At 41.7% G+C, this 12,574-nt stretch overlaps 1 protein-coding gene across 1 annotated transcript in view; it reads right to left on the reverse strand.

Annotated features, from left to right (window-relative positions):
- LOC149445867 (vomeronasal type-2 receptor 26-like) overlaps window positions 1-12,574 on the reverse strand; it is a 127,350-nt gene that overhangs the window by 30,158 nt on the left and 84,618 nt on the right. The gene's annotated exons all lie outside the window — the stretch shown is intronic.

The raw sequence follows: 12,574 nt of genomic DNA on the forward strand, positions 1-12,574 counted from the left end.
TTCTTTCACATGAATCAGTGAAAATTTTCAAAAAAAGTACCTCATTTAAAGGGGTACCCTGATGCTAATGAGCCTCTCTGTCTGTAGACCTCCACAATCGCCTAACCAGGGTTGTGGGAAAGATGCCCTCATCCCTGTCATCCTGGGGACACTGTCCCAATGCCAAGGGCACATTGCCTGGTAAGCTACAGGGAGGGGGGCGCTCGATTCCCCCCCCTTTCCTTGTCTGCCAGGCCTATGCTTGGATCAAGGGTCTGGTAGGAATTTAGAGGAATTTAGGGGGGATCCACACTTACCCCCATTTTTTTGGGGGGTGGGGTTTACCTTAAAAGCCCTAAAGGGCTTGGTATTGATTTTAGGGGGAAACCCTCACACTTCCAAACCTAAAGAGCCCGGTAAGAATAAGGGGGGGGGCATGCTGTTTCTTTTTTCAAATGTATTTTTTGTTTTATTTTTAGTTTTTTAATTTTATTTTTTTTTTTCGGGAAGAGTATTCTCCCTTATGTCTTTGGCAGTGTCCAGCAACACAATGCATCAGGCTACAGTGTAAGCAGCCTTATATAGTGTGGGGCATGGACTTAGCCGTGAGCCATGATTTGCCAAATTCACGGCGACTGGCAGAGGAAAGTCTCAGAACCAAATTTCCTTTGCAGGTGAAATGTGGTCAAATGCCAAAATCTGAAAAAAATATATATATATTTCCTTCCCCCATGTCCCGTCCCCTTATTTTTCCTTTAAGATAAATATCACAATCATTAATTCATCCCATTATGTCGGCATACTAAGTGCAATCCTGGACTTTGAATTCTTCCTGACCTCATGGGCAATCATTGTCCAAATCTTGCTGCCTTAACTTCCATTACATCTTCAGAATACATCCCTTCTTCCCAATGATGCCACCAAGCTATTAATTAACTCTCTTGGTAACCCTCACCTCAACTATAGCAACTTACCCTCAATGACTTATCTCTACACAGGTTATCCCATCTATAGTGCTGCTACTAGACTCATCCACCTTACAGCAACCAACAGCTCATTAACTACCAACCTTCTTTGTCATTTCCTCCACCGCCTTCTGCTCACCCAACGAATATAATTCTAACTACTAACAAGAACATCATGTAAAGCCATCCATACTTTTCCCTGAGCTACATCATCAACCTCATCTCAAAATGTCATTCAAACCATCCTCTCCTCTTAAGAAGCAAATTGTAGTGAGCGCTCTTGTATAAGTATAGCAGCTAGAACACTTAAGGCAACCACAGTACCTTTAAAATATCAATATAAACATAAATAACAAAGTGCAGCGCTAAAAATGGACCAAATGCAGCAATATAAAAGTCAATCAGATGAAACAAGTGATATCCATAGTGCTTTTAAGAAAGATGAAAGATTCCAGAACATTAATGCCTCAAATAGTAGCAATGCGCACTCACCAGAAACGCATGGATTATGCGCATGTAGGAATAATCATCCTAGATGTTGGATCTGCCAAAGGCCAGGTGGTGGGCATCCATCTCAAGGTGGGTCATCAGATTTGATGAGAGCTCCAGCTCAGGTCCAGAAATCCCCTTAAGGTCAGTCAGGTAATCCACTTTAATAGTAATACTCCCTCCTCTGGATGGTAAAGGCACCTTCTCTTTGGGGGTAATAGCTCCACATAGGAGCCCCAAAAACAGGTGCCAGAGATAGTGTAGTATGTTCCAAATGGTATTTATTGTTAAAACAGGGCAGTATGGATGTTACAGCAATTTGTCAGTATATAAATGCAATACTGACCCTTTCAAAGATGGCCGCCGGGCCTCCTCGTGACTCCGGCGGTAGAATGACGTCACGCTCTGCACAGCTCCTCCTTAGGCCTTTCGTGCTACAGACACATCATCAGAGGGGAGGCTGTACAGAGGCGTGACAGACGTCAATGGTTTATATAGGGAAGACAGCACGTGCGCAGTTAGCCGCAGCCATCTTCCCGAAGATCGAACAGTGCGCATGCTCGTACACAACGGCGCCATTTTGCTGTGGATCCGCGATAGTGTAGGTAGGATAGGGAATTACTCCTCTATTCACCCAATCGGAGCTTGCTTAAGGTAGCAAACCACAGACCCCAGGAAACTATTTATAAGAAGGGCATATTAATACCATCTATGTGCCAATGAGCAAAGTAACCATACTCACTAAAATTGTTGTATCATAGCATAACCGTGAGGTGTTCATACCTATATCTGGGGCAATTATAATGGCCCCGCAGTGAATGGCAAAACCAACTATATTATTGGACCACGGCAAGGTGGGTGCACTGAATTGCATAACAAATATATATTCATTAAAAAAAAGAAAGTTAACAAAATAGATAAAAATCTAGAGATTAATATTTTGGTGTTCATATAAATGGAAAGCGGATTGACAAACCCAAAAAATGTATTAATAAAACCATAATAAAGTTATCCATAAAAACAATCCCTCCAATCATTCTATCCTCAACTGTAAAATGGATAGATAGAAATAAACTTTAGATAAAACATACACCAAAAATAGTATATAAAATATAAATTGCATGAGAGAGGTGAAACGCCATAAGTAGGAGTTAAAAAACGCTATTTAAAAACGCATGAACATAAAATACACAGGTTTTGCCAACCAGAAATCCTTAAGTGTAAAAATGTATGCTTCAGCACAGAATAAAAAGAGAATAAAAAGGGAATAAAAAAAGGAGAGGCGGAGCCTCAGAACTCAACTGTTGGCGATAAAACAATTAACATCCACTTCTATATTGTGCCCAGAGGGGTGTAATGTATTGAGCTCAAAAACCCACTTTGTTTCTGCCTGGGAGACTGCTGTTGTTTTATTAATGCCCCTCCAGTGGTTGCTAATGACATCGATACCAACATATTTCAAAGAGGATGCATCCTTATTATGGTAAATCCGGTAATGATTAGACAGTGAACGTTCCCTAAAGCCCTTTTTAATATTTGATACATGCTCACGTAAGCGGTCACATAAACGTCTTGTTGTCCTGCCCACATATTGTTTCTGGCAAGGACATTGTAGTAAGTATACTACAAATTTACTGTAACAGAATATGAATTGCTTTAGGTTATATGTTTTACCAGTAATAGATGATTCAAACGTATCAATTCTATATTTTCTAGTGTTATTACACTTACAGATGATACACCTGTTACAAGGATGAAAACCCTTTAGCTCATTAACCTCCCTGGCGGTATGATCATGTCAGGAATTTTGTGCTGAAAACGGTACCATTTTTTTGCATGGAAATATGTAGTTTTTAATTGTAGGCTGTAATTTTTAGGAATAACTCACTGAAATCTGTCCGAACAAGAGTCTATTAAACATTCCGGATATGATAAAACTTGAAACACAAAATCATAAATTATAATTTAATTATTAATCATAAAAAATAATAATATAATAATAATCAATTTAATTCAATAATATAATCAAACCAAAAACACTGAAATTTGAAATACAGAGGCAAATTCGCACATCGCTGAGCAAAGTCGCAAAATCGTTTTCAGTGTCTGATGACGAATTTCCCCACGAATCATTATCACTCAATTCTGCAAGTGGTTCTGATTTACTATCGCTGTTCTAAAACCGCTTTTGATGTAAAGGGACGCTTTTTGGCCCCCATGGACTTTTCTAAGTTTCCAGGCAGAAAGAACAGTCAAAATGCAGGCAGGGCGCCGGACAAAGCAGTAGGGACAAAATATATGTGAAATGCAGTGAAAAAGCAATGACAGCAAAAATGTCATTTTTTAAAAATTTCAAATTTCCCGCCGGTTCCGCCGCCCGAACGTTCCGACGTCACAGGGACCGGAACACGGAAGTCAGATGCCGGCATCCGCCGGAGGAGATGGACGGGGACGCTGCAGGGGACACATCGTGGGAGCGAAGGACAAGGTAAGTGCTGCAGGGACCCCCAGAGAACGCTGCATGGTAAGCCCGAGTGTAGCTCGGGGTTACCGTTCTTGGTATAGAAATTCTACCCCGAGCTACACTCTGGAAAACCGCTAAGGAGGTTAAATAGAGAGATATTTTTAGGGGGGTCCACAATATTAGGTGCAATCATATGTCTAACAGCATATGATTTTCGGTTTTTCAGGCAAAATCTTTGATAGTATCGGATCCATTTTCAGAATGCCCCAGTTGTTATTATTAATTCTATTGATTAATTTATACTGGGTCGAAAAAGTAGTGACGAAGGGGCATAATTTTGTTTGATTTATTTTGGGTTTGTTTAACAACATAGTGTTTCTATCCATCTGTGCCACAGTCTGAATTGCATGATCTAAAACCGCCTCATTGTAACCTTTCTCCAAGAATCTATCTTTCAAGATATTTGCTTGTGCTTGAAAGGTGTCGTTATCTGTACAGTTACGTCTAATCCTCATTATCTGACCCTTTGGAATATTTGCAAGCCATTTTGGATGATGGCAACTACCAAGAGCAATGTAGATTTAAAAAATGATTTAGTGATTATTCTTCCATTAAAATTAACAAGTGTGAGGTCTAAAAAATTAATCTCATGCCGGCTGTATGTATAGGAGAGATTGATGTTGAGGTTATTATTGAGTGAAGTAAAAAAATTAATCAGAGACTCTTCTTCCCCATTCCATAGAAGGAAGATGTCATCTATATATCTCTTGTAAACCATCAGTTCGGGCCAGTCCCTAGCAAAGATGAGGTCTTCTTCCCAGCGGGACATGAATAAGTTTGCTAGGCTGGGGGCAAACTTGGCCCCCATTGCTACGCCCTAAATTTGCAAATAATATGCCTTATTAAACCAGAAATAATTTCTGTACATAGCAAACTCTAGTAGATCCAAGATAAAGTTCTTCTGGGTAGCAGGTAAAGTGCTATAATGCGTCAAATAGAAGTCAGCAGCTTCCATACCATCACTATACAACAATTTTAGTGAGTATGGTTACTTTGCTCATTGGCACATAGATGGTATTAATATGCCCTTCTTATAAATAGTTTCCTGGGGTCTGTGGTTTGCTACCTTAACCGTTTGCTGCCCTTCCACTGTGTATATACGTGTGCAGGGCGGCAGTGGAGCGCAAAAGCACGTTTTAAAACGTGCTCCGCGCTTCCGACACATTCGCGGGTAGGGGGCGCGCGCGCTCCCGCCGACCCGCGGGTGATACGATTTGATCCAGGAGGGATCAATCATTAGATTTCAGCCAGTGATTTCTGGCTGAAATCACATGATCGGTCCCTGTCCTATCCTGTCCTGTGTTGATATTTACACAGGGCAGGATATGATGTCATTCTTCTCTGCCTGGACACATTCCGTTCCAGACAGAGAAGAAGACATCCAAAAAGTGAGTACACAAGCACTACACTACAGTTAGAACACTCTAGGTCACATTTAACCCCCTGATCGCCCCCCCCCCCAGTTAACCCCTTCACTGCCCTGTCACCAGTGTCACTGTCAGTGAAGCGATTTTTACTGATCAGTGTCGCTGGCGACTTCCGATAGAGTTAGCGCCCCTCCCAGATAGCGCCAGTTTGCCCGCTAATACACCAGTAGTCCCGTCTAACCCCTTGATCGCCCCCCCCCCCCAGTTAACCCCTTCACTGCCCTGTCACCAGTGTCACTGATCAGTGAACCAATTTTTAGTGATCACTGTATAAGTGTCGCTGGCGACTTCCGATAGTGTTAGCGCCCCTCCCAGATAGCACCAGATTGCCCGATAGTACACCAGTAATCCCATTTAACCCCTTAATCTCCCCCCCCCCAGTTAACCCCTTCACTGCCGTGTCACCAGTGTCACTGATCAGTGAACCAATTTTTATTGATCACTGCATCAGTGTCGCTGGCGACTTCCGATAGTGTTAGCGCCCCTCCCAGATAGCGCCAGATTGCCCGCCAGTACACCAGTAATCCCGTTTAACCCCTTGATCGCCCCCCCCCAGTTAACCCCTTCACTGCCCTGTCACCAGTGTCATTGATCAGTGAACAGATTTTTACTGATCACTGTATCAGTGTCGCTGGTGACTTCCGATAGTGTTAGTGCCCCTCCCAGATAGCGCCAGTTTCCCCGCCAGTACACCAGTAATCCCATTTAACCCCTTGATCGCCCCCCCCCCCCAGTTAACCCCTTCACTGCCCTGTCACCAGTGTCATTGATTACAGTGAACAGATTTTTACTGATCACTGTATTAGTGTCACTGGCGACTTCCGATAGTGTTAGTGCCCCTCCTAGATAGCGCCAGTTTGCCCGCTAATGCACGGGATTTTTTTTACCAAAAACATATAGCAGAATACATTTTGGCTTAAATTTATGACTAACTTTGAGTTTACGATATATTTTTTATAGCTTAAAGTAGAATATTGTTTTTTTTAGAAATTTTCGTATTTTTTTTATTATAGCGCAAAAAATAAAAAGCGCACAGATGATAAAATACCACCAAAAGAAAGCTCTATTTGTGTGAAAAAAGGACGTAAATTTCGTTTGGGTGCAGCATTGCATGACCGCGCAATTATCATTTGAATTAGTGCAGCGCTGTATAGCAAAAAAATGCATAAATTACAGTATCTATACCATAGTTTGTAGACGCTATAACTTTCACACAAAGCAATCAAAATACACTTATTGGGATTTTATTTACTAAAAACATGGAGCAGAATACATTTTGGCTTAAATTTATGACTAACTGAGTTTATGATATATTTTTTATAGCTTAAAGTAGAAAATATTGTTTTTTTTCAAAAGTTTCGTGGTTTTTTTGTTTATAGCGCAAAAAATAAAAAGCGCACAGGTGCTAAAATACCACCAAAAGAAAGCTCTATTTGTGTGAAAAAAAGGACGTAAATTTCGTTTGGGTACAGGATTGCATGACCGCGCAATTATCATTTGAATTAGTGCAGTGCCAAACAGCAAAAAAAGGCCTGGTCATTAAGGGGGGTAAATCCTCTGGGGCTCAAGTGGTTAAGCTAGCTCCAATGGGTGAATAGAGGAGTAATTCCCTATCCGCCGTTGTGTACGAGCATGCGCACTGTTCGATCTTTGGGAAGATGGCTGCGGCTAACTGCGCACGCGCCGTCTTCCCTATATAAACCATTGACGTCTGTCACGCCTCTGTACAGCCTCCCCTCTGATGTGTCTGTAGCACGAAAGGCCTAAAGGAGGAGCTGTGCATTCTACCGCCGGAGCCACAAGGAGGCCCAGCGGCCATCTTTGAAAGGGTCAGTATTGCATTTATATACTGAAAAATTGCTGTGATATGCATCCTGCCCTGTTTTAACAATAAATACCATTTGGAACATACTACACTATCTCTGGCACCTGTTTTTGGGGCTCCTATGTGGAGCTATTACCCCCACAGAGAAGGTGCCTTTACCATCCAGAGGAGGGAGTATTACCATTAAAGTGGATTACCTGACTTACCTTAAGGGGATCTCTGGACCTGAGCTGGAGCTCTCATCAAATCTGATGACCCACCTTGAGATGGATGCCCACCACCTGGCCTTTGGCAGATCCAACATCTAGGATGATTATTCCTACATGCGCATAATCCATGCGTTTCTGGTGAGTGCGCATTGCTACTATTTGAGGCATTAAGGTTCTGGAATCTTTCATCTTTCTTAAAAGCACCGTGGATATCACGTGTTTCATCTGATTGACTTTTATATTGCTACATCCTCTCCTCTTCTTCAAGACCTCCTGCTCACTAGCTCCCTCAACACCCCTTCCTTTGCTCACCTCATGGACTTCTCCAGGGCCTCTCCCATGCTTTGGAACTCACTAACCCAATCTGTCTGGCTATCTTCTGCTCAGTACGCCTTCAGGCAATCCTTGAAAAGTCATCTGTTCAGGGAAGCCTATCCTGCCACCACCTAAAAACTATACTTATATTTTCTCCATTAGCTCATCCCTCACAGGTATTACCTTTGGTATCACTTGCATCACTCTTTTAGATTGTGAACTCCCAGGAGCAGGGCCCTTCTAACTCTCTTGCATTGAACTGTATCCTTTTGCTCCTAACCTCTGGGGATATCTCCACAAACACTGGTCCTTCAGGGAGCCCCACACCAGGCACCCTCCTTGCTCCACTCAATTTACTCTCAATCCCTGTGCTCCTAAAAACCACCCTCCCTTTTTCATGTGCACTCTGGAATGCCCGCTCTGTCTGTAATAAGCTCACCTCTGTCCATGACCTTTTTGTCTCCCACTAACGTAACCTACTAGCAATTACCAAAACCTGGTTTCAAGCATCAGATTCTGCTTCTCCCGCAGCACTTTCCTATGGAGGCCTCCACTGGACTCACTAACCCAGACCCAGTGGTTGGAAAGGAGGTGGGGTTGGTTTGCTTCTATCCACATTGAGCACCTTTCACATCCTCCCTACCCCTCCTTCTCTATCCTTTTTTTTTTAGACTCACTGCATTCAGCTATTTTCTTCCATTTCTCTGAGGATTGCAGTGATCTATTGGCCTCCTGGACTGGGGTTACGCTTTGATGACTTCTCTGCCTGGCTACCCTACTTTGTCTCCTCTGAAATACCCACTATTATTCTTGGAGATTTTAACATCCCCATTCATGTGAACAGCCTGGCTACATCCCAACTCTTCAACCTAACCTCATTTTTTTGCCTTAACACAATGGACACAGTCCTCCACTCACTCTGATGGGAATACATTAGACTGTTTTCTCCCATCTTTGCACTCCCTGCAACCTCACAAACCCCCTTTCCTCACTCTGATTACAATCTCATCACCTTCACAGTGACCTCATCTTCAAACACCTATCTCTCCAAGCAGCGAACAATTACCCGCAGAAACCTTCACAACTTTAACCCTTCTTTTTCTACTCTGCAACTGGCTGCCTCTATGACAGAATCTCTCCCTTGTCCTGCCCTGACCTGGCCACTGCTGTCTTCAACAGCTTGCTTTCATCCACACTAGACTCACTTGCTCCTCTCACTACATGAACTATCAGGCCCCAACCATTACAACCATGGCAGACTGACAACACCAGAAATCTTAAGCGACATAGTGATGCACTGGAGTGACTGTGGCATAAAAACCAAATCCCAGCAAACACTCACCCGATATAAATCTGCTTTCTTAAAATACAATTCCTCCCTCCATGCTGCCAAACAAGCCTACTTTGTCACTCTTATTAATACCTTGTCATCCAGTCCTCGTCGTCTCTTCTCTACTTTTAACTCTCTACTTTCTCCACCTCCGCCTCCACCCAATAACTCACTGCTCACGAGATTACCAATCATTTCAAAAATAAGATTGATGCAATTCATAAGGGCATCTCCACTGCAGACATCTATCCCACTTAGCATACCTTATACTAGACCAACCTCAACACTTTCCTATTTTGACCTCGCTACTACTGAAGAGGTCACTAAAGTTTTCTCAGAAGCCCGTCTCATCACGTGCCCCCTGGATTCTGTCCCCTGTGATGACTTTTGGACTGTTTATTAAGAAAAATGATATTATCCCAAATAGGGGATTATAAACTGATTGTGATGGGTTAACATCCCTAGTTGATTTCAGGTGACCTTCCAGGAAGCTATCCTAAACAATGAGTGGAAGAGACTTGTTTAATAGACAATAAGGTCAAACACCGCTATTTGAATGTCTGCAGGTGAGCATACACAAGGTACCAAAGGGACAATGATGAGACGAAAATGTTAATGACTTATTTCTCACAAAACCTTGGACAGTGTGTGATTACCAAACAAGCACCATTGTCTATGGGAAGCCAGGAGATACTTCAGTTGCAGGAAACTCAATTATAGTGAGTAGAACATCTCACTAAACTCCAACTGGATGTGTACTCTAATTATCGCACAATAGAGCTAGTAACAAGAGGCAATCTTTCCTTGAACTGTGCATTCAGCAAAAAGGTGAAACCGGGGTAATTTAAGACACAAAGAAAAAATGTGGTTTATATCAATGGAAATATTATCAAGGGTATATTTCTACACACCAAAATCTATTCAATAAGGTTGGGTATTGTATCCCACTCAAGTGAAGTTTGAAGTGATGAATAATATAAGATGGTTTGTGAGTTGGGTAATTTCTATATTTCCAAAGGAAATCAACCATTCCAATACAGTTCATATATCAGAAACCAAATGTATTCACATCTTTCTATGGTCCATATCCAAGGGTTAGCAGTGAAATCATCTATACTTGAATAAGACATATATTTGATCCACAAAGACATCCTGTTTATATAAAACGTGATTCATCATTAAGACCACCCATTCATTTGTAATACCTGACTGTCCCCAGTGGACAGGTTAGGAACATCTCTAGGTACGCAAACTGTTCAACCGTCCAATCAACAAATCTGTCGGACGGTCCCTCAGAACAAAGGACTTGCATGGTGTAAAAGGCCAGACACCTCAAAGTAAAGGACAATCCATTTTTCCATCAACTTAACAATCCATTTTTCTATAATCTTCTGGAATCATCTTCTGAAATCTTCTGATCATCTTAAACAACCTTCCAAGCTTCTAATCTGCTGATCTGCTAAAACTTCTGCAACAGCTTCTAAGACTGCTATAACTTCTAAACTATCTCTTATCTACCCTGTTGCTAATATATACTGCACTATACCTCACTTGCCACCTGTGGCCATTTTGCTGAGAACTTCCAGCTGGCATTTTGAAGGAAAAGATTTCCACCAGCGATGCTGATGCTCAGTTAAATTCTGATGCCTGACTGCCCAGAAATACTTCTTTTCCCAACTGCATCCCACTGGGGAGTCCTCAAAATCAAGATTCTGGGAGTGGAGAGACTGTGCTAGAATATCGTAATTTTCTTTGACATTTCAAACTTTCTAAAGCTTTATAACATTTTATTGTGTGGTTAGGAATGTAGTAAACTCCTCTGAATTGTTATTAGCTATAACTGTGTGAATATTGGTATTGAGGTTATATACTGCATATTAACTAATTTGTAGTGTTGTGTGGTGCTAATTATCAGAGATATTTTCTTATTTCCCTATGGCCACGAGAAATGAGAAATAATATCTGAAGCACTATAGGTTGCTATTAACCTCCCAAAATTGTGTATTCTTTTATTTGAAAATCAGATCCCATCAGATCCCATATAGATATTAGTATATTAGATCTTTGATTGTGTGTAATAATATATATTCATCACCAGTATTTTGCGTTTGTATTAATTATAATATATATATATATATATATATATATATACACACACATATACATACACATACATATACACACACACACACACACACTTTGTACATAAATAAATTTATTTATCAAAAACGCAAATTTTGTGTATATGGTACGAAATCATATTGGTGAAAGAACTCGAGATAAATAATTAAGTGATGATCAAATTATTAAGGTGTCCAAATTATTGGTTTCCTAAATATTTGCCGTATTTTAACGGCTGGAGGCACTGCAATATTTTGTTTAAGGGAGAGGACACCGCCCTACGTATTTAGAATAAATTCTTACATAAACCACCACACCCTTCACAACTACTATGGTCACCCACTTATATCCTATTTTCCCTCACTCACATCTTCAATCTCTCCCTCTCCACTGGCACCTTTTCCTCCCCTCTAAAGCATGCGCACATCACTCCCATACTTAAAAAGCCCTCCCTGGACCCCACCAATCTGAACAACTTAAGACCCATCTCCTTGCTGCCATTTACCTCTAAACTGTTAAAACGCTTATTCTACAATCGCCTGTGCTCCCACCTCACTGACAACACCCTTTATAGTCTGGTTTTTGATCACTACACTCCACTGAAACTGCCCTACTAATACTAATTGCCCTACTCCACTGAAACTGCCCTACTAACTGCTAAAACCAATGTCCACTACTCCGTACTCTTACTACTTGACCTCTCTGCGGCTTTTGATATTGTTGACCATCCCCTCCTCCTCAAAAAACTATACTCTCTTGGTCTTTGAGAATCTGCTCTCTCCTGGTTCTACTCCTACCTATCGCAGAGCTCCTTCAGCATTACTTATAACTCTGTCTCCTCCTCTCCACTTCCTCTTTCTGTAGGGGTCCTTCAAGGTTCTGTCCTTGGACCCCTTCTCTTCTCCATTTACACCTCTTGATCACTTGATAAACTCCCATGGCTTTAAGTACCATCTCTATGCTGATGACACACAAATTTTATCTTTTTACTCCTCACCTCACCCCTTCAGTCTCCTCTCACATTACTAACCTACTAAGTGACATATCAGCATGGATGTCACTCCACTTCCTCAAAATAAATCTTTCTAAAACTGAGCTCATACTAGTCCCTCCAGCCCCTGCCCCCTCCCCTGATTTCTCCATCAAGATCAATAATACAACCATCAGTCCCTCCCCTCATGCCAGGGTACTAGGTGTAATCCTGGACTCCCATCTGTCCTTTCAGCCCCAAATCCAATCATTGTCCAAATCTTGTAGACTTCACCTCCGCAACATCTCCAACCTCTGCAACATCTCCAAGGTATGCCATTTTTAGCCAATGAAACCACTAAGCAACTTATTCACTCCCTTGTTATCTCTCACCTTGACTATTGTAACTCCCTCCTCATTG

This window comes from Staurois parvus, unplaced genomic scaffold, assembly GCF_062004578.1.
Source record: "Staurois parvus isolate SC_StPar_1 unplaced genomic scaffold, SC_StPar_1.0 ptg000706l, whole genome shotgun sequence".
NCBI classification, from domain to species: Eukaryota; Metazoa; Chordata; class Amphibia; order Anura; family Ranidae; genus Staurois; species Staurois parvus.